The 22,492-nt window shown below is 49.7% G+C and overlaps 1 protein-coding gene and 1 long non-coding RNA gene across 4 annotated transcripts in view; one reads left to right on the plus strand and one right to left on the minus strand.

Moving 5' to 3' along the window:
- The window catches only part of LIPC (lipase C, hepatic type), a 155,515-nt gene that overhangs the window by 54,193 nt on the left and 78,830 nt on the right, over window positions 1-22,492 (plus strand). The window lies entirely within an intron of this gene.
- Window positions 475-7,312, minus strand: LOC105881394 (uncharacterized). Of its 3 annotated transcripts, none has more exons than XR_012919783.1 (3): window positions 6,469-7,312; window positions 1,823-1,920; window positions 475-1,651 (listed from the first exon to the last, which is right to left on the minus strand). It is a non-coding gene; the product is annotated as an uncharacterized LOC105881394 (long non-coding RNA). The 3 variants fall into 3 exon arrangements; XR_001158690.3 differs by lacking the exon at window positions 6,469-7,312 and adding an exon at window positions 6,301-6,460; XR_012919782.1 differs by lacking the exon at window positions 6,469-7,312 and adding an exon at window positions 2,651-5,016.

Below are 22,492 nucleotides of genomic sequence, written 5' to 3' on the forward strand. Positions count from 1 at the left end.
TCTCTCCCTCCCCACAGACAGAAGGGTGTGGCTGGCCCCAAACCATGCTAATGGTTTCTGCTCCATCCGCTTTCCCCTGAAGCCCACCAGCTTCCAAGAGGGCCACCCCAATTTGTCCCCCCGGCTCAGGCAGGGAGGCAGAGAAGCTTGGGGCTGCCTTATTCACCCAGTCACCAGGCACATGGCCAGATGAGAGAATTGGGGACCTCCAGGCCTGCCCCCGGGAGGCCCGGCCACCAGGGTTTACAGCCCAGAGTGCAGGGAGACATCAGCCTTTGAGGGACACCAAGGAGTGAAGTGACCCTGCCCACTAGTAAAAACATGGCCCAGGGTGGATTCTGGTTATGGACAAATACGGTTCCTGGGGAAGAAGCAAGAAAGGGATGGAGAGAAAGTTAGGTGCTCCGTCCCGTAGCTCTTCCCCAAGAGAATAGCAGAGTTGGCAGATATTGCATATCCTTGCCAACCACTGGGTGACTTCCTGTCATCCTCGTCATCTCCACGAAATACGTTATTTGAGTTTTAAGGCTGTATAAATGGGAGATTTATTCAGAGAATAGCATGTGTCACATGTAGAAACCCAAAGACCAGCTTTTAATGTACTTATTTTTTTATTAGGTAGTATAGTCACATGGTCTGTTATTCACAAGGTACGAAAGAGTACGTAATACTAAGTCTGAGTAACTTTTTAAAATAAAATGTACTTTTACAAAATGCGTTTCTCCTACTTAGAAAAGTAATGCATACTTAATACAGAATTCGAGAAAACGAAAATACAGAAAGAATCGCATTTAACTCCATCATCCTAATCCAAGGCTTGAGATCTTCCCAAACACCTTCCAAATGTGAGTGGATAAAGGTGGGAGACTTGTACTTTTGTCTGCCTGCTTTTCACCTTCTTAATACCTAACGGCTCTCTCCTTTTTCTAGCAGTGGGTGAGAAAAGTTCTTCTATAAAGAAAGGTGGAAAGAATTGAAGCATGGTAGCATTTTGGTGGGGGAAATTACAAAGCTTCTGAAATTGATGGGGGCCTCAGGATGTATGCAGTGATCTAAGGTCTGGGCCAAAGATGGGAAGTAGCTTTCAGGCCAAGTCAGAACCACATTCATCAGGAATGGCTGCTTTATGGAGAAGGACTCTGAGAGGACACCAGGTGACAGACACTGTGACCCATTAGCCATGGCTGTCATGGTTGTGGGAGTAGGGACAGGCAGTGTGGGTGCCGCACACTTCATAGTGGTCTGGGGAAGGCTGAATAGAGAATGGAGATTTGCCTAAAAGAACCTTCTGGAGTCAGTGCTCCAAAAATGTGAATCGATTGAATGGATGAATTGAACCGAACAGATGTGCATGACTGTTCAGTCTTCACCGTGTAGAGAGGCTTAGAGAAGACAGGCACCTTGAGGTCCTCCCCCTCCTTCTCCTTCACCTGCTCACAGCTGTCCTCAGGTGTCAGGGCCTCCCCAGCACCTGCCCTTTCCTTCCTCTGGATGCCTTTTGGGCTCCCCACTGCAGGACAGAGGGCCCAGCTTTTTGGAGCCCTAAAGGTATCAGGCCACCATCCTCAGCCCCTCAGACACTGGGCCCTCACTCTGCTCTTTGTACTCAAGATGAAGAAGATCTAGCCCCTTCCCTCGAGGGGCTCACAGTCTGTGGAGGGGGGAAAACGCATATGTAAATAATTACAATTAAATTATATACTATGGAACTATAAATGTTATAAATTTAAAGTACAATTATGATCAAATCATTATAATTATTTAAAATTAGAAATAGTAAGAGCAACCAGGTGCCAGGTAATGGGCTAAGAACTTTATTTACACGCTGTATTCCATGTTGTCTTTATAATAGCCTTGTGAGGTTTGCTAATGTTGTCAGGTTTGAAGATCTCCTTCTGTGTTCTCGGTTCTTGGTGTGATCTTGGCCAAAGAATAACCAGACACAGTAAAGTAAGGCAAGCAGAGATGAAATTTATTGAGGGGGAGCAAGATAGGATTATAGAGAAAGATACGTAAGCCACCAATGACGACAGGACCCCTTGTCACAGCAAAAGAGACCTTGGTTATGGTCTGGGCCTTGTTTTATAGTGTCTGGATTGGGACTTCCCCATGGTTCAGATGTTATCATGGAACCACTTTGATGGGCAGTTCAGAGATATGATCTGAGTCTTACGACACATGCATATCTCCTATGAGCCCATTGGAAGGGTGAACCACAACGTAGATGTAAGCTAATGACATTTTAACATAGCTTACCATGGATGTAAGCTAATGACAATTAGTCTAGGTTGTCTTAAGTCACCTTCCAGACTCTATCGTGCCTATGCCGCTTGGCTCATGGGCTAGAGGGTCCTTGCATCCTTTTGCAGTCGGTGCACTAAGTTCTGATTGGCAGATTCACAGGGCGTTCCCTCCTCCCCCAGGTGTGGCAGTCACTAGGGACAGGATTAAGGTGGGGCAGCACCAAGACAGGGACCTGGGGCCTGCCCTTGTCCTTCTTCCCAGCCGGGGCAATTACTCGAGGCAGCACCAAGGCAAGGCACCCACTCTCATCCCTAGGAGACCCAGAATCCCTTGCTATCTACCTAACAATATTATCCCCATTTTACAAAAAAAATAAATCGAGGCTTAGAGCATGTACGTGACTCACCAAGCTGGCCAACAGCGAAGCCGCGATTCAACCCCAGGGATGTCTGACTACAGCTGTTCATAAGAGGGCAAGGGAGTCATTTCAGCTTGGCTTTGACTAAGAAAAGGGCCTGGTGTGGGCAACTTTGAAACCAGCAGCACCAACACCCCACCCTCTAACGTTGGCAGAGGGGAGCTGGACAGCTGAGGAGGCAGATATGACGGCCACTGCAGTCCCAGCTGCTCCCGCCCCACGCCTCAACCTGGGATGGCCGCGCCCTGGCCCTGGCCCTGGCCCACGAGCACTCAGAGCAGAGAAGGCCGCTGGGGCCTGTGGTTCCCGCACTTCCTGTGCTCGTGCTGCTGGGGCCGGTTGTATGTGGCCAGAGGGAGGCGGGGAAACCTGATGAGAAATCAGAGATCTGCCAGGGAATCAGAGATGAGCCACAGGAAATGCTTTTGTCTAAAAATATGCCATTTCTGAAAGGAAAACAGTCATTAGAGGGTGTGAGAAGCCCCCATGGCGAGGGAAGCAAAACAGTACGACTCACTGGGAGGCCAGTGGAACAACAGAGCAGCCCATTACCCACCCACTTCCTGTGCAAATAACGAGGCTTGGGAGGATGAAAGGCGAGCAGACAAAGTGACAACCCACAGACAGATCCCCAGGGGAACCGTCTGGGGACAGCAGCCGAAGATGCAGCAGGGAGGTAGGAGGAGAAGAAAACTGTTCCAGTTAATATTTTTCTGGCATCAGCCGGTTCAGCTATAGATTTGGCTAGAATTTCCTGCTACTTACTACATGCCAGGCAGTTAGGGGCTTTGCAGACAGCATCTCCTGCAATCCTTTAAACGACACTTTGAAGGAGGAAAGTGGGTCTTAGAGATTAAGTGACTTATCGAAGGTCACACAGCTGGGAAGGGGCCTAGCTCCATCCCAGGTTCCCTGACCCCAAATCTCTCACTCGTTCCAGCGTACCAAGCCGCCTCTCGTAAGGTGAAGAGTCCTGGCCGTCCCCAGCCTGGACGAGCCAGGTCCGGTGGCCCCAGTGTCGCTGGCAGGCTACAGCTGTTTTGCATTCTTTATCTTGTCTTGTGTTGAAGCAAACCTGGTTAACTCACCACCTTTTCAATTGATGACTCATTGCCAGCTAAAACACTTTGTAGCCACATCAGACACGTCTCTCCGCCCACGAACGATGTACTGTGGGAAGGTAACGTCTAAGCTTCTTGAATCAAAGTCCTTCCACATCAAACATGAAGCAACCGACCCTCCTCTGCTGAAATAAATTCTGGGGACTGGGAAAGGGAGCGTGGGACGTTAGGTGGAGAGAGAGGGGACGGTTCCATCAAGTGCATCCTGACCAGTGGGGAGCGCATCCTCCATGCAGGAGCAGAGGGAGTTTTACCTGCGTCTCTCCCCTGCACCCACCACCCTTGATGTCAGTCTTTAGGTGAGAAACAAAGTCTCCCTTATGCCGGGCCCACATCCAGTTTGGCATTCAGGAACACAAAGAGATCTCCTCCGCAGAGGCACGCAGGACCACCGTGAGGGCGATGGCTCTCTCTGTCTTTCTCGGGGCCCTCAACTCTCCTCTTGTTATTGGCGCAAGACCCTGGGCTCTGCGCGGTAGAAATTAACAAGAGGCCGAATAGCAGCGTTATTGGGGCTCAGGCTTGAGCAAAGCGAGACAGCACAAAGGAAAAGAGGCCTCAAGGAGAGTTTTAAAGAGGCTGAGGTAGGAAAAGAGAGGCCGGTGAGCACGCAGCGGTGGAAATTCTCTTGCACCCGCGCAGTTCTTTCACAGGGGTCCTCATTCACGCGTGGCATGCCTCATTAGCGTGTTAAATCTCCACCCCTGGGTGTGATTTTTAAAATGAGATTATAATGAGGGAAAAGTCAGGGTAAGGTCAGTGTGGGCGTCTTTTCTGGCTTGCGGAGGTTGGATCCGACAGTCTGGTTCTTGGGCAGCCAGGTGCCTTACCGGCCTGTGTCAATATCTTGCTCCTGGGGCCCCGAAAAGCATCACTCTCGAGGTTATGCCGCCCCACGTTGTCACCCTTAGTCAAAAGTGAGGCCAAGTCCTGTCCCTATAGTGTCTCACTCTCAGCACACAGGCTCCTCCACTCCGGCCCCCCACCCCCCGCCTCCCCGGGCTTGTCCAAGTCACCCCTGTGCTGAAGCAGACAGCACTAGCCAGTGAGTCTCCTGAACGCTGTTCCCAGGTCCCCACGGATTCAGCGCCTCCGTCCAGCAGGCAAAAGAGAGGAAGAGCCCGTCTCCAGTGACTACCTCTCCACCTAGTTTCTGAGCAAGCTGATGAGTTCTCAAATGCCACCTCCAGTGGCCCCTTCTCAGCCGTCGCCCCCCAGGCCAGACTTTCCGCAGTGGAAATTTCTCCCTCCCCACCCCCTGCAGTCCTCAGCAAGTCCAGTAGACCCGACTCCTGTCTGTCCCTAAAATGTGTCCCCTCCTTGCCCCCCCCCATTGTCACCGCCTCTCCAGACGCCAGCCTGTGTTCTCGCCCTAGGCCTGAAGGCGGCTGCCCTGTTCCGTCCCTCCTCCTCACTGCGATCCTAGTGATCTCTCCCAGAAGCCAATTTAATCATGTTTCTTCCCTGCTTAAAATCTGTCAATAGCTCTTGTCAATGCCTCCGAAGAAAATGCAAGCTCAGCCCGGCCACCAAGGCCCTCCATCACCTGCCCCTGCCTGCTCCCTGACCGTCTCCAATGACCCATGCCTTCCTGGATACACCCTCTTTCCCCATCCCTGCCTGACAAACTCCTGTTCTTCCTTCAAGACCCAACTTGGGTATTATCTTCTCTGCAGACCTTTTCTCACCCTCCTGTTCTCACACTGGAGGTGACTGTCCCCTCTGGTTCCCCACAACCACTCCCCCACTCGCCCCTGCTCGGGCACTCCCAGATCTACACTGCAGCCTCTGGCTCACACATCTCCACCAGCAAGCCACCAAACCGTGAAGAGGGGGCTTCCTGAGCCAGGCCTTGAGCAATGAACGGGCTTGCAACAAAGGGAGGCATGGAGAGACCCTATTTGGCATTTGGTCCCCATGGATGGGCCCAGGGCTGGGCAGGCTCAACGGTGCCAGACGTTACATGAACAACAGGCACCACTCTGAGCACTTGACATGTGTCAGGAGCTATGTGATGCTCTTTGCCTAGATTTCGTCATTTAAAAGGATCAAATGAGTTAATCTATGGAAAGCGGGTGGCACGGGGCCTGCCGCAGTGTAAGCTCTTAACGAATGTTAGCAATGAGAATGACATGTCATTTATGGGACGGTTCTTACACCAGGCAGCATGCCAACCACGTCCCATGCATTGTCTCACTCTTCACAACCACGTCGAGAAGAGGATATGCCTATCTGTCCCCATTTTACAGAAAAAACTACTGAGTCTCAGCTAAGTTAAGTGATCTGCTCAAGGTCTTCAGCTCAGCAGTAGAGGACTTGGGCTTCCAGCCCAGACCTATCTGATCTGGCACCCAGGTTCTCAGGGTCTCTGGGACAGCAGAGTCCCCCAGAGTCCAGCTGAGAAAAAAAGCAGGCCAGGTTCTTCAAGCAGAGCCTAATGCGATATCCAGGAGACACACACCGTACTAGTAGGCCTCCTTCCCTGTCCCATTTAGTCTAATATCACATTGCACATACCATCCTCCGAGGGACCGAATGCACAGGAAGCGTGTAGTCTGCTTCTCCTCATTTCTCCTGCATGCCAAGTAGTTCTGCCTTCCTTCTGGGAGGGTGTGAGAGCTGGAGTCAGTCCCCTCCCGCATGCAGCTGGGTTAAAATGAAGCCGAAACAGTTTCAGTGACTCACACAGAGCTAAGCTGGTCACACAGCTCATGCCTGGGGTCATTCCCCTGAGCGTGGGCCTCAGCCTGCTGGCTGCATCCCAGCCGGTCGAGGCGTGGAGCCAAGGTGTGCGGTCGGACGCTCGGCAGCCCCGGCTCCTCCAGGTGCTGGCTCTGGGACACCTGGGGCAAGCCAGTTAGCCTCTCCGTGTCTCTTGTTTTCTCACCTCGGAAACAAGCCTGAGAGCGCGTTTCTCGCAGGGCTACGGTGAGAATCAAATGGACAGCGTGTGTCTCAATGCTTGGGGGCTGTAAAATGCTCTACGATTGCCGCCTGTGTCGCGGTGAGCTCAGAGGGAAGTGGGTTCCACCTCCAGCTCGCAGGCTTTCTGTTTCTGTCGGATTGCACCGTGCCCGGGCTCTCCCTGCCCCGTGACTCAGGCTCAACCTAGCTCAGTCCCAGAGGCTCGGCGCTGGGGGGTCTTGCACCCGGCAACATCGGGCTGGGCTCCCATCCCGTAGGTGTTTGCTGAGCTGAGTGGGATCTCTCTCCAAGCTCCTTCAGGCGGCCACAGTCTCCTTTTAAAGACATTTTCCTCCTTCAACCGTCGTCCACAGGCATTGGAGGATGAAGCCAGCAGGTTGCCTGGCTGTAGACTTTCTTCCAGGGAAGAAAGTGGCTCTGCCATCGCCTACCTTTTAAAACAAAATCTGTCTTGATTTTCTCTGCCAAGATGTATCTTTGGATGGGGTGGAGTGCTTCTGAGGCTGCGTGAGCTGTTGCAGCCGAAGAGAGAGGGAGAGAGGAAGCAGAGCTGAGACGGCTGCAGTTCCCGGGCTGGAGCCCAGCTCTGCAGAGCGGCTGCCCCAGGGGATGGGACTCCTGGAAACAGACCCCAAAAGGGCTGAGAGAGAGGAAATGTGGGTGGAGCTCAGAGACATTCTACCAGCCAAAGCGACTTTGAAGTGCAATAATTTGGGGGGAAATAGTCGCTGTGTCATCTTAAGGGGTGCAAAACTCAACACAGAGGAAAATAAAAGGACGAGGACATCGTTGCTAGTGCATCCCCCTTTGCACTTGTAGACATGTCACCGTTCACCCTCACTGTCCTCCATTGGAAGTTCCCACGAAGTCTTAGAGACGGATGATGTGAACGTTAGAAAATGCCTGTGTTTTCTGCTGGCTGTAATTTAGGTCATCGCCTGGCTGAGAAGTGACTGCATTTCGTTTATAGGATAAGATCTTTGATCTTCAGTGGGGCCAGGCTCAAGTGACTGATTTTTAGCATGTCACTTCTAGACCTATCGGGACTGGCCTCATTCTTAGGGAAAATTTAAGCTATGTGGCAGTCTGCAGTGGCCCACAAGTCCCTCTGTGGTCCAGCCAGAGGGACCTGCAACCCATACCCACCTCATACCCACCTGCCCCAGGCACTGGCTTTCAGCTTCTGCCCCCTAAAAGGCCCACCTGCTCCTCACGGCTCAGTGCACCCAAGCCTGGCTCATGCTAAAGCCGTCTCTGATAACCCCATCCCCACCCGTCTGGCCTCCAACCTAGAAATGATGACTGAACTAGAATAATAAGTCATCATAATAGCTCCCATTTCTTGAGCTGAGAGCCAGGCACTTTATAAGCTCACTCTCACGTAATCCTCTAACAACCCTATAATGTAGGTATCACTGTGCTTTATCCCCATTTCGCAGATGAGAAAATTAGGATTTAGGGAGATTATGCAAATTGCCCAAGGTCCTATAGTTGGTAAATGTCAGAGCCAAGAGTTGAACTCTTGCTGCCTCTCCCAACGGCAACTTGCACTGCTAGAATTACTTTGCAATTGTTTTGTAACATCTACAGGACTATAGTTCAGTGGACAATAGCTATTCTTACCTCCTACAGCACTGAGCCATCAAGAATGAATGAATGAATGAATGAGAAAATGCCCATCAGACTAAAGAGTTAAGACAACTTTTATAAACATGAAAAAAGATAATCATGTCAACAAACCTGCATTAAGCACCAACCATGTGGTCCACATCCTGATGGGCTCTGGACCCCAGAATTGAAGCCTGGGTCCGCTGGACTATCAGATGGTCGATGAATTTCCACTTTCCAACCTAGAAGCCCCAGCCTTCTACCCAGCACTGATTTTTAGTCTCCTAGCAGCTTCTCTGCTCATTATTGCTTGGCAAACAATGTGATTTATGCATGAGACACACGCATTAAGATGCAATGTAGTTATTCCAACTGTCATAACTACTAAATTGAATTGAATGGCAATCTACTGATAGCTGAACCTCTGCAGGAAAAAAATAATCAGCCTGAAAATAATCAATTCAATAGTACTATAGCGACATTGTCGGAAACAACTGTACACGCAGTAGAAAAGGTGATGTCGTGACTGTCATTTATTAATGCACAGAGTTCTGATGTTCTGCACTGAGATGCAGACCCTGAAATGTGAAGCTAATTTTTCCAAACATAATTTCTAATAAATACCTTTGATTGTTCCTTTGTCTCTATCCTTTACTAAAGACAGGCAATTAGCAGCGTTTGCAATATTACAAGCAAATGAAATTGGGTCTCTGCCTAGCCCGCCTACAAAGGCCTTCTACAGCAATAAAAATAATCAATTGGATTCTTCATTTACTGCTGGGTCCATGTGATTTCCTTAATAATGTCAATGCAGATTGTAATTTGCAGGAAAAAAATAAATACTGCTTGCATGAGGCGTAAAATTTCAGGCCACAGAAATGTCATCTTTTCTTACAGAATTGCTTTATTACAAGGGTATGAGGCTTGGACAATCAGAATAGACCTCAGGTCTGGGGCCCAATTCATCTTTTATAGACTGACCTATATTTTTGTCTCCCAAATGTGCCTCGTGCATTTCTCCTTCTCTACCGTTGCTCTCCGGTCGTTAGTGAGGGAAAGAACGATAATTAGGATCAGAAAACCAGCATTAAACCTCCAGCGTGGCGGATCACTAGCCAGTCATTTAACCTCCCTAAGCCTCAGTTTGTTTCTCTGTAAAATGAGGCAGAAAAATGGGAAAGTGTCTACAATCTAAGTAACCCAAGCTCCGAGGACAATCTTGGCCCACAGTAGGCGAACAGCACATATTACTCGAACAAATGAAAGAATGTCTTGCATAGTATCCAGTGTGTGGTCAGCACAAATTAATTGTTGCTTAAAAATTAAGAATCTGTCTTTCACCTGTAACACTCACCTTCTTCCTTTTGGCCCAGCAAAATCTTACCCCTTCTCCAAAGCTAATTTGTGCACAAAGTGTTTTTAGAACAAGAGCAATGGCTGACTGGGGGCAGCGGGGCACGAGGGCTTGGGGATCCGAGCAGAACGTGACGTGCCATTGTGTTCTGTGTTCTGTTCGTACAGACTAAATTCTCCAGCCAGTGCATGCGCTATCTTTGTCCTCTTTTCACTTTATTAAATTTTAATTCTGTTTATTTTTAATAAGGTAATACATTCACATATATAAAATTATAAAAGGTACAAAGTGGCATATGATAAAAAGTCTCCCTCCCGGCCCTGTCCCCAGCCACCCAGTTTCCAGCCTAGAGGGGACTAACGAAGCCGGTTCTTCTGCCCCTTTTAGAGGTTGGTTGTCTGTGCATTGCAGATGCTCTCCTTTGAAAACGACCCTAGTAAAATGAGCTGGGGGAAAGCTTCCACTGAGCTCACCACCCTTTGCAGCTGATGCTCCATCCTTCTCCACGTCCGGTCAAGCATTCACGCAGTTGCCCACTCCTATGGAGTGGCCAAAAGAGCTTCCTCGGGCTTTGGCATTGGGCAGACCTGAGTCTTCAATAAGTTACCTAACCTCTCTGGGCCTCATTGCTTCAGCCCTAAAATGGGCAATTAATACCTCCCTCTCAGGTTGTTGTAAAGGTAAGAAACTGTCCATGAAAAGCACTCGAGTCACTCGCTACAGTGCTGGGCACCAGCCCCCTCCACTGCTCGGGCTGTACACACTGAGCGGGGTGTTCCTGGGGACAGCCAGAGACCACAAGACCCTGGATGTCCCCTCCAATGCCCTGAGAAGTATTAACACAACCTACATTTTGGAGCCAACATTTCGCTGTTAACATCTACAGCAAGCAGAAAACTTTGTGGAGCTAATGATCAAGACCCCGTCCCTCACCCTGGGCTTGGGGACTTTTGAAAGTGTCCAGGGTTAGACATCAGGAAACCTGTTTTTGAGGCCTGGCTCTGCCTCCTTGAGCAGTTCACTTCTCATTCCAAGGCTTGCACAGATTGGGTGGATGATTTCGGGGACCCAGACCCTGGCCAGCCGCATAACCTCAGTCAGGGACATGTTAGGGGAGCCCTTCCCTCACTGAGCAGGTGGCTGGGTGGGTCTCTAGGCGGTGAATGTGATTTCCAGCCTAAACTATGGTTTTTCCACTATGAATATATAGAGCAAACTAAATTCTTCAAAGCTAACAAACTTAAATTCTTCAAAATGGGAGTAAATATTTAAATTATCTCTCATTCATTTTACCATTATTATTATATGCAAATCGTATTGACCGTGCAGAGCTGAGATATAACACTTCTTCTGTCGAATACCAGGTTACTGAAGTTATAGGGATTAAGAAATAGTAACGACAGTTACAAATGCAGACCAGCAGAGTGACAGCTGAGGAGAGCTAGTCTAAGAGTCCTTCCAAAACCCAGGGGCTCAGATCTGATGTTTGGCGACTAAGCAATTGACACATTGGCCCTGCAATTTACAAAGTGACCCCTATGATTCTGAAGGTAGAAGGGGATTTTGCACCTGACAGAGGTTTTCCAGGAGCAGCAGCACTACACACGCGCACACACACACACACACACACACACACACAAACACACACGCGACACAGGTGGGGGTCGGAGGGGAGCCTGCAGTCAGGGCAAAGGAAGAACCTCTGTTCCTTCTCTGTGTCTCTCACTGCCATGTCACCGTTCAGCATTCAGACTCCACTCCCAAAAATAAACCACAGATACAAAGTAGAAAGATAGTTCTCCATCTATTTTTTAAGTAAATCTGGGGAGTTAAAGATCACAGCTGACTCCGATAATGCCATGTTCATTGAGTAAAAATATCTCTTAGCAAGTTGTCCTAAATCAATTTTTTTAATGACACCTCTTTTTTCCTACTTAGTACTGGTAATTTAATAGCTCTACGAAAAGTGCTATTGAAGCAAGAAAACCGAGTATTTTCTCATTTATTTTCTGGGAGATTTATCTGCTAATCAAATATCTTAATTCCCTCCATACTTAAAGGGGCCATTTTAAAGTGTCATTTGCAAGCCATTCCAGATTACTCCTTGAGTTTTATTGTCTGTTGTTTAATTTATGTGCAACGCCGGCTCTCTTCTTGAGGACTGAGCTGTTTCAGAAAATCTGGATGGAAACTTTGAGTGAATCTACCCAGTGGTGTTCAGGATTTCCCAGAAGGCAGTTCACTAAAACCCAAAAGGTCTGACCTTAGGCCCTGTCTTTCTGGTCTGTCATCTAACAGGTGTGGGTTGAGTTCAGCGTGCAGGCCTGCCTCTCGTATCTGCTTCTTCCAAGACCGTCCGTGGCATGTCAAGTCTTCTTCACCACGTCGTTTGTTTCACCTCATTGTTCCATTCCAGCTCCATTAGTTGAGAATCCACTGTGTGCTGGGCACCTTTCTTGGCACCAGGGTACAGAGCTAGGCTTCGGTCCCTGCCCTCACAAGGGTTGCAGATACGAGCATCTGGGGAGTGAGCAAAATGCTCGGGGACAACTCATTTTCTTTATGTAACAAATGCTTAGCTAGCCCTTACTATGGGCCAGGCATGGTGCCAGTAAGGGCTTTGCCAGTATTAACTCATTCAATCCTCACGACAACCCACCATGATGGATCCTATTCATATCCCTTTGTCCTGACAGGGAAACTGTGGCACGGAGCAGGGAAATAACTTGTGCAATGTCATACTGAGAGTCAGTGTCATGCCAGGTTCTGAGCCCAGGCACTCTGGCTCCAGGGCCCATGCCCCTACCATTGGGCCACACTGCCCCTCAAGACACTTTCTCCCCACATCCAAAGACACTTATCTAAAACCACCTGCAAATGGATGATGCAGACTGAGGATATTGCGGAACACGCTGAGCTGGTGGCATTTATGCTGAAACCCAAGTGATGGGCAGGAGTTAACTAGGCTAACTGGGGAGGAAGTGGGTTGCAAGCCGTGGTGCTGGGTGGAGGAGGGGTGACATGTGTTCCAGGAACTGAGCCAGGCCACCGCAGCAGGAAGGGAGGAAGAGGAAGAAAATAGGGCCCATCGTGATTCATGCCCCGCGCCCCCACAGGACTAAGTTGGTTCGGTGGCTGGGTTTCCCAAGAGTAAGAGGAACCTTCTATCTAACAGCTTTGCATTATCCACGGGCCACTCGGGCAGGCGGCGAGTAGGATGGACTGGAAGCGGCAGTGTGGATGCAGGGGACAGAGCTGACGGACTCTGTCTAGCATGGGCTGGCGGCAGACAGATGCAGATTCAAGAGAGATTTCGGAGGTGGCATCAACAGGGAATGCTGAGTGTTGGATTGTGCTGGGTGAGGATAGGAAGATGTCAGTGATGGCTCTGAAGATTCTAGGTCCTCACAGGGTCAGAGGGCACTGGAAGTGAGGCAGGCTGGTTGGCTGGAGGTGAGGGAGAGGGTCCCCCACGGAACAGCGACATGGAGCATTCGCCATCCTCTTGCTCACGGGCTCCTTCAGGGCTTCAGGGCTCCAGGCCTTCATCCATGCTGACCCAGGGTAAGGGCCCTTCCCTCCTCCCCCCGAAGACCTCCAACAGTGAGATTCAGCTCGGAGGTCTCTCCCTCCAACTCACCACGTGCTGACACCGGACCAGGTACTTGTGTGGCTATCCTCTTACTCAGACTTCACAATATCCCTGCAAAGAAGATATTGCCACGCCTATTTTACAGATCACTGAGGATCAGAGAAGCTCCAACATTGGTACAGTCCTTCAGGTTGTAGGTAGGAGAGCCCATAGACATCCCAACGCTGCCTTCCTGGCTGCACTGCGGTCAAGGTGGCCTTGGCCTTGGGGCCCCTTCTTCTCCAAGGCATCGGCATCACTTGACTTGTAGATTAGGACTGAGAACTTGAGGAACAGCATGAAGTTCTGAAGCAAATGGTGTGGCCATATAAGGATGTCAGCAAGGGGTACAGGTAAGGACGGCTGGAACCAAAGCAGGTGTGCGCCACAGAGCATGCCTCTTTGTCCATCTCTGGAATCCATCTCTGAAGTACCTCCAAGCATCAGGCACCCATGGTTTCCCTGTTCTTCTAGTAGGTTCTAGTCAACCCATAGCATAAGTAGGCATGAACTTTGTGCCTCTATTTCCACTGAATCTATTTTGCTTCCTCTCCTACTATTCTTTGACGCTGACCCCCTACTCTAACCATGCCACTCTCTCCTGCCACTGTCCCTTTGCTAAGGGATTTTCTGGTTTGTGTGGTTTCGGTGCAAAATCAGGGCAGTCTCATGCAAAGCAGGACAGCTGGTCACCCCGGTTAGGCACGTGGATTGCCTCTGCTAGTTGCAAGTCCAGCAAGTGTCCAAGCTGCCTTGTACCCACTGATTCTCTCCTCTGGCCCTTCCACTACAGTAGGTGTGACTCCCTGAGATGAGGTCCTGTGCCTGGTTCTTTGCTGTATGCTCGACTTCCAGGCGTCGTGCCTGGCCCAGACCAGGCGTGCAGTCAACGTTTGTGGAGTGAATGCATGATGTGAGCAGAAGCTCGGAGGGAGTGTGTGAGAAGGTGGCTCCTGATGACCCAGCAGGCAGAGAGGAGAAGCAAGGCGGGCAGAGGGCACCCTTCCAAAGTGGCACATGAGCGAAACTCACGGCCCGAGAAAAACTGACACCCCTGGCCCTTTTAAGTGAAAGAACTCCCTTTGCTTTGTGTTTGTTTGTTTCACTTGCCGGTTGGAAGCTTGGGGGATAATTTAGTGGTATCTCTTCATCGATGCATTTAACCTGAAAGAATCTAACTACAGGTGCTTGGCAAACAGCCAAATAGTACAGTGAGCAACACAAGAGAGAGGGGAGTAATTTAAAAGGTGGGATGGTCCCTCTAGAAATGCCACTTGGTGGCATGTGCCCACAGTGGGTGTGAAGTGGAAGACATTGGCGTGTACTTTCCTCCTGTGTGTGTGTGTTCCTCATTGTGTGAGCACCTTGCTGCGCTGAGTATGGTTCTAGCACACAAAGACACTTATTTTTCATGCAACCTGGCCTCTGAACTTACCACAATGTCTTCATCTGGTAATTAACTGGGAAAAACGTGGGCTGGGCCACATACTCCTTGAGTCCTTATGAGATCGTCCAATCCTTTTTCCTGCAGATCTGACTGCACATACATGCTAACTTAACATACAGCCCCCGGGAGAGAGAGATCCTGGGTCTTACAGTCAAACCCCCTGCTTGTGAGTCCCAGCTGTATGACTTAGTAACTAAGCCATCTTAAGTGGGTGAATGACTGAACCCCCTAGAACTTCAATTCTGCTCTTGGGCAAATGAGGGTAATATCTGTCCCTCATAGGCTGATTGTGAGGATTCGATGAAGAGAAGGCATGCACAACTCTTTCGCAAAATGCCTGGTACACAATAAGTGCTCAATAAACCAAAGCTATTATTTTTAGTAGTGGTAATAGCATTGCTTTTATTTGGCACTTAAAACCGTGTAGCCAATCTGGGCCTTCCACCAGGTTGCTGAAGCAAAAGGCAGCCCCTTGTTAAATAGCTTCCAGACGGCTTGTCATTTAGAACTGACTGCAGTTTTGTTCCTCAGTTAGTCATATTATTTCCCACCTGATGGTCTTACCCTGGAGCAGGATGGCCCAAAACAAGCTGACGAATGATAGCAATTCCAGAGCACATACCATCATTCAGAAGCAGCTTTCTCAAGAGCTGGGACTGAGATAAATGGGCAATTAGCAAGTTTAACAGGATTTTCTTCCCTCTCCACTCCCCCAGTACCTCTTCCACATGAAGCTGATCACGACAGTTATTTCAGGGAGATGCAGCTGAGGTGCTTGTGGGGCTTGAGGTCATTTTGTGTCCACCGTGGATAAAATCCTGTGGCCAGGAGCATTGTGGGAGTGTGGCAGGGAGGCTGCCAGTCCACACAAGCAAGACACGTGGCTGGGGCAGGTCGCTCCCCGACTCTGGGCCTGTTTCCTCAAGAGGAAAGTAAGGACGTTAGGCTACTCGGTCCCTAAGCTCCTTCTATCTCAGGAATCGGATGGTTCTCAGAGACCAGTGTCCACGCTGGAGCTTGCCACTGAATTACCCGGAGGCACATGCCTCAGTTTCCTTCTCGATGCCTTTCACCCAGCAGCTATTTGTTAAGTCCCTATTAGGAACCAGACGCTGGGGGTTTGGAAGAGTCCCTCTCGCGCCCGTCCTATCTCAGCAACCTGCAGGAACACCCTCACCTTCCGTTGGACTCCCTGGAAGGAAAACGCTTCGCCCCCCGATTCCTCCCTTCCCACCTGTGCCCGGAGCCATCGGGACAGCCTGTCTGACCTGCTCCCTCCTCTGAAATGTGTCACAGAAGTGGAGCCCAGCCTTGGGGCCTTCAGCACAAAGGGACCAGGTCTTGGGAGAGAGAGAAGTTTGGGACAGAAGAAATCCTGGGACTTTTTTTTTTTTTTGGCCATGATCCAGTCTGATAGCAAAATGATTCTCCAGGTGAGCACGTGTCTCGCCTTTAATAACTCCTTTGGCAACACCCAAGGACCCCCTCTGTGAGGGCCGTACCCCACTGTCTTCTGACAACCTGGGGATGAGTCCCCTGTTACTTCTCGTCCAGGATTGAAAAACAGGATTTAGGACTCCTGGTTTTACCGTTTGAGAAAGGAACTTAATCTTGGCTTCTGGTTTCATCCTGTACACAACGCACGTGGCCTGGATGGCCACTTGATACACCTATTTGGGGGCCAAGTGAGAGTGTGCATCTGGAAATGTGGCGTAAACTGCTAAATAATAAAGCTCAGCCTTCTTCTACTTCATGACAATCCAGAGCTGACCTCACAACTAAGCTAAAGGAATGGTCACCTCCATAGCAGAATTTGAACACCACCAGAAAGTTTCACTGCTCCGAAATTATCTTCCCCGTGGCCTGCAATTCGACTATTAGTGATTCATTTCTTTGAGGCTTGCTAGCTTCTCAGTGTCCAAGAGCGCCCCATTAAATAGCTTTGCCAGTTGTGACGTGCTAATGCCAGGAACAAAACTTATATTCACTGGACTCTTGACATGTTCTGGGCCATTTGCAATACTTAATTCTTTCTTTAATCCCAAACCAATCTGTTCAATGCATTTTAAAAACTGGGAAACTAAGTCTTGAGGAGTTTAGGAAACTTGCCAAAGGGTCACATGAGTAATGGGGTCAGGACTTAAACATGGGTGGGGTTGGGAAGGTGGCAGGCCCAGGGTATAAGGCCAGGGGGGACAGGAGAGATGTACTAGTGCCAGCAACACTCGGACCACTTACTGACGTCCAGCCTATGCCCCAAATGGCTGGGGCACCTCCACGAAGACACCACCCAGAGCTTCTGCCAGGAAAGAAAGAAAGAAAGAATGTCGATGCCTGTTCCTTTTCTGAAACAGCATCTTCCCTCCAGCTAATCTGAAAATATCCTTTACAGGGCTCTCAAATGCCCCTTTGTAGCTGAGCGGGTGAACAGGCAGCGTGGCTATTCGGCCCTGCTGCTCCTCTGAGAGCCAGCACCGTTTGTTCGTTGGATAATTACCCCGTTGTCTTCTCACCTCCAGAGAAAACGCAAGGCGCCCTCCTTCCAAATCTGGCCCATCGTGCTTGCAACACTTATTTTTAGAAGCTGTTTTTCCCTGATAGTTTCGCAACCTCTAATCTGCCACTCTCCAGATGAATACAAATTAAAACACGACAATGAAATAGGGAGAAATATTTTCCCCCACCGTCGTCTCCGGCTCTCCCAACCCAGGGCCAGGAGTGGGTGGAGACCCTGATTTCTCTCCCAGGCAACAGGGAAAGGGAGGAGGCAGGGAGGAGAGGTGCTACCTGGCTGCTCCCAGCTCTGATGAACGGCTGCCAACCGGTTATTAGGGAGGAGAGCAGCGCTTGCAAAAATTTCAGGTCTCCGAGAGCCCAGAGCCCGGGGAAGTGCAGAGGATTATAATTACACCCAGGTGGAGGCCTGACCGCAGCTCACCAGCTAAGGAAAGAGTGAGCCCATTAAATAGCAGGGAAGGAACGGAGTTCACAGGGGATTAGATTTCTAGATGGTAGCCTCAAAGTCATTCTCAAATTTATCTCCCAAAATCTGGAGGTGAAAGAACAAAAGCACCCTTGAAAACCAGGTAGAAAGAGCCCTGCCCAAATTCTTAGCTCTTGACAGCCAGGGCCACCGGAGGACAGATGTCCTGTATACACAGACTCGCCCCAGAGCCGAAGAAAGCCCCAAAGCTAGAAGCTTAGAAGCTGGCATTTCATGAGATGACAGTACCTGCCACACACAAGGGAGAAATAATAGCCTCAGTCCAGCAAGGCAGCTTCAGAAGGTGGTCGGAGCAGGGGTGTTTTGGCCAGACGGTTGTAGGTTTTAGTCTTGACTGTACTGTTAATAGATGTGTCATCTTTGGTAAGCCACACACTTCTCTGAACCCCGGTTCCCTGGCCTGTAAAGTGGGGATAGCTATAACATTGCCTTGGCTGTGGGGTTTAGGAGACCAGGTGAAAATCGAGTGCCTAGCAGACCGCTTGGAACAATGAGAGGGGCTAAGGCTAGTTTAAAACCATCCCTCTCCACCAGAAAGCAAATTCCTGGCGGATTCCTAAGTGACATCTCTGGGAAATACTGGTGCCAGGCGCTGGGCAGGGCACGGTTTTGTAACCAAGCGTCAGGCAGCCACAAATCCATAGTCCTGCTTTATTTAGCATGTGGCGTGGCTTTTGGGACAAGAATCAGAGATCAAGGGCTTTGGTGGGAACCTGCCATGGTCTGGGTGGGGACACCCAGCACTCTTCCTTCCCTCCTTTCGTAGAGGGCTGGGGCACCACAGGACTGTCCATCCCAGTGACAGCTCCGTGGTGCCAGAAACACAGCCTGCCACGTGATTCTAGATGCTACTTCCCGGGGCACCTGCACTTACTTCCACACGTGCGTGACCTGGCGCCAGGAGCCCACGCTCCATGGCCACATTTCTGACCCAGTCAGATACAGTGACAGCAGGCAACAGAGCACCCACTGTGCAGCCTTCCCCAGCCCCAGAGGGGGACCGTGCCTGCCAAGCACAGAGGGACCACCCAGATCCTGGCAGCAGGAAGAGGATCCCCGGCCCTTCCCCCCAAAACTCAGACACCCACACCTGGGTGGCCAGGTTGGCCACTCGTGAAGGGCGGGCAGGACAGTCAAGTGTATGAATCCTGAACTGTGCTCTCTGCTTAAACAGCCACGGAGATTTCCCAGGCATTATTACCGTGATATAGCTGTAATATGTTACTATCACTGCAATTAATTAGTGGTTATTACTGTAATATTACTATAATATATATAATGTAAACAGATTATAAAGCTGCAATAGCTAATCTTTATTCTTGCTATATGGCAGGGCTGTGCTAAGTATTATCCCATTCTAAACCTTCTACAAATGCAGTAGGTATAAACCATCATTCGAACCCATTTTACAGATGAGGACAATCCAGAGAGGCTGAATGACTTGCCCAAGGCCACAGATCCCTGGTTCCCACTCAAGGCAGCCCGGCCTCAGTCCTGTTCTCTCAGCTGCTGTGCCACCCAGCTCTGGAAATGTGGCCATGCAAACCCACAAGCCAATTTTGCTGGTGGAAGAGCTCTAAAAACAAAACCCAGGGCTCTGGCCCAGAAATGTCACTCCCTCTCATCTTCGCTTGGTGTCTGGAATTCCTCTATGGTCCTTTGTTTTAAAGCTTCATCCCCTCCTTAAGCAGAAATATCCCTTGGACCAGATTAAAATCCACAACCAGATGCCTGAGTAGGACTCCATTCACAAGGCCTTTTCCTCTATATGGCAGGAGAGAGGGACCCTGGGCAAATCTGCAATATCCCATCAAAGTTTCTATTCTCTCTCACACTCCTCTCATTGCTGCACGCTCTTCCCTTCCCCCAGTGACCCAGAACTTCCCTGCTGTCATAAAGAAAACTGATTTCATAAGTAAACTTATACTAAGGATACTTCCCATCCCCCCACCCCTCTGATCGTTCATGTTTTCATTAGACAAAAAATGCCCGTACACTCATCAGAGATGTTTTAGCAAAATAAACTTCACATGATTAGAAAATTCACATGACTAGCAAGGCAAGGAGGTTCTCTCCCTCGGCCACTTCCTGTCCTTGACACCCCACTGCAGCCTGACTACTGTCCACCTGCTTGGACTAGCCATCATATCACTGCTCAATTTTAGCACCACTGCAATTATGTCACGAAATTGGGGCACCATAGGGAACTCAGGAAAACAGGCAAACAATAAAGACACCATATGTACCTATCCCCTAGCCCATGTTTGAGTCTGGCCTGATATGTATACATTAAGTCTTCAGGTTCTCAATTAAAAAAAAAAATATATATATATATATATATGGCCACATATAAATGGCTCACTATAAAAAAAAAAATCTGGAAAACTCCTGATGCATTGACTTCATCTCCCAGGGACATTTTCTTTGCAAGAGGCATGCGGAGATGGTCATGTTTAACCGAAAGGAATGAATGACTTGTGCTGGAACTTTCTTTACTGGAACAACTCCGGTTTGAAGAGGTTTTCAGAGGTGAGAGAAGGAGTTCTGGAGGAGGTCATCTTCCTGCCTAGCACAGAGGGTGTATCAGTCCTCTATTGCTGTGTAACCAATTACCCCCTGACTTAGCAGATTAAAACAGTACACGTTTACTATCTCCCAGTTATTAAGGGTCAGAAATCTGGGAGGCGCTTAGCCTGGTTGTTCCGGCTCAGGGTCTGTCGTGCAGTTGGCAAGTCTGCAGGGGCTGAAGACACCGGAAGACTCGACTGAGGCTGGAGGATCCACTCGGGAGCTCACTCTCGGGGTTGCTGGCCGGCCTCGGGTCCTTGCAAGCCGCTGGGGAAGACGCTTCAGCTCTTTGCCGTGGGGGCCTCTCCCTGGAGCTGCTCACAACACGGCAGCCGGTGTGCCCCATGCACAGCAAGAGATCAGAAAGAAAGAGACAGAATCCAGGATGGAAGGCCCAGGAAGTGATCACAGTCTAATCCCAGCAGGGACATACCCATCACTTCTGCTCTATGTTATTGGTCACGCAGACCAAAGCTGGTACAGTGTGAGAAGGGACCACACAAGGGACCACAGTACAAATGCTGGGCGGTGGGGACCCTTGGGGCCATCTTGGAGGGCGGCTGCTCCAGGAGGGCACAGAGCTTGGTGAGGGCTGCAGTTGGAGGTGTCCGGATTGTGCCATATGCCCCTGGGCGGGTCGTCTAACCTCACCTATGCTCAGTTTGCACTTTCATAGCAGGATCGTCAGGGATCCACAGGGTCTGTGAAAGCACACTGAACAAAGCGAAGTGTGCTGCAGATGGAAGGCAACGTTGTTTTGATGGTTATGACGAGCAGCAGCAGCACACAGTTCTGGGGACTCCTGCTCTGTGGAGCTAACAGGCCCAACCGATCTGCATAAATCAGTGCCCGGTGTGTATTTCAGATTGCCAATACCCAGCGTCAGATAATGAAGTGTTGCAAAATACAGCTCGGGCAGGATCTCTTTAATGACCTGTTAGAGCTGATTTATAATTAGTCTTTCACCTGAATGCAAACAAGGAGTCTGAAATTCTTGCTAATTCTTGCTTAGAAATGATCTGTTCTCTTTATTTAAATGTCCTCCCTTCATCTGATTTACTTAGCAACCCTGGTGTTTCTATTTTGGTAGATGGATTCAAAAGTAAGCATCAGTCCAGTCCCTCCCTGGGATATCACAGGTTCCAAACCACCCAGCCCTGGTGCCACTGATCCCAACCAAGACTCTCCCAACTTTCCTCCCCTCCCCTGCCCCCTCGCCCTCCCCTCTGTGCTCTCAGCACAAACCTGCCTAGGGTGCATAGGACAAAGAGAACTTTCTCACTCGGGAACCCCCTATCTAAAATCCCCACAGTTTGGGCCAGACAATAAGAGAACTGGACTAGGAGTCAGGAGCCTGGGCCACCAATCCTGGCTCATCACCCTCATCTGCCATGTGTCCTGGGCAGGTCACTTCACTGCTCTGAGCAATTTAGTTCTGGTTATCAAAGATGCCATGATTCTGCTAGTCATTCACGAAGCACCTCTAGGCCATCCCTGACTGCCTGCAGCTCCCCAGCAAAACAAAGTCTATGCAAGCTTCTGAGAGACTCCTCATAGACCTGTTTATCTCACTGTGGGCGTTTCCCTCTGAGCCCTGGCAGGACGTAACTGTGCGTTCCATGCGCGACTGTATGGAACCACGATGGCTTTGTGCCTGAGCTTCTCGACCCCTGGAGCTAACCCTTCTGGAACACTCACTGTGTGAGAGGTGCTGTTCTACCACATGAAAACCTCACAGCAGCCCTGAGCTGGTAACTATTATCATCTCCATTTTACAGATGAGGAAACTGAGGCTCAGAGAGGCTAAGCAACTTATTCAAAGTCACCCAACTCGTGTGAGACAGAGCCTGGATTCAAACACGGGGCGTCTGCCACCAGAGCAGGCTGTCTTGGGACTGGGATTTCTTTCCCCATAAAGAATACAAACTTCTTGATCATGAACCCTCTTTCCCTTACACGCAGCAAGCATCTATGAGTGTTTGCTGAGTGATCACAGGCTTCTGTCCTGGGCACGTTAACTGTGTGTGGTAAAGCATCGGGCCCTGTCCCTACCTTTCCAGAGCATGTGATCTAATGTATCACAGCAGGTGAATCCAAAACGTCCTACACTCCAGGGATTTACAGGGAATGTTTTCTCAACTCTCATTTTGCAAATGAGAAAGAGAAGCCTAG

This window comes from Microcebus murinus, chromosome 6 (genome assembly GCF_040939455.1).
Source record: "Microcebus murinus isolate Inina chromosome 6, M.murinus_Inina_mat1.0, whole genome shotgun sequence".
Taxonomy (NCBI): Eukaryota; Metazoa; Chordata; class Mammalia; order Primates; family Cheirogaleidae; genus Microcebus; species Microcebus murinus.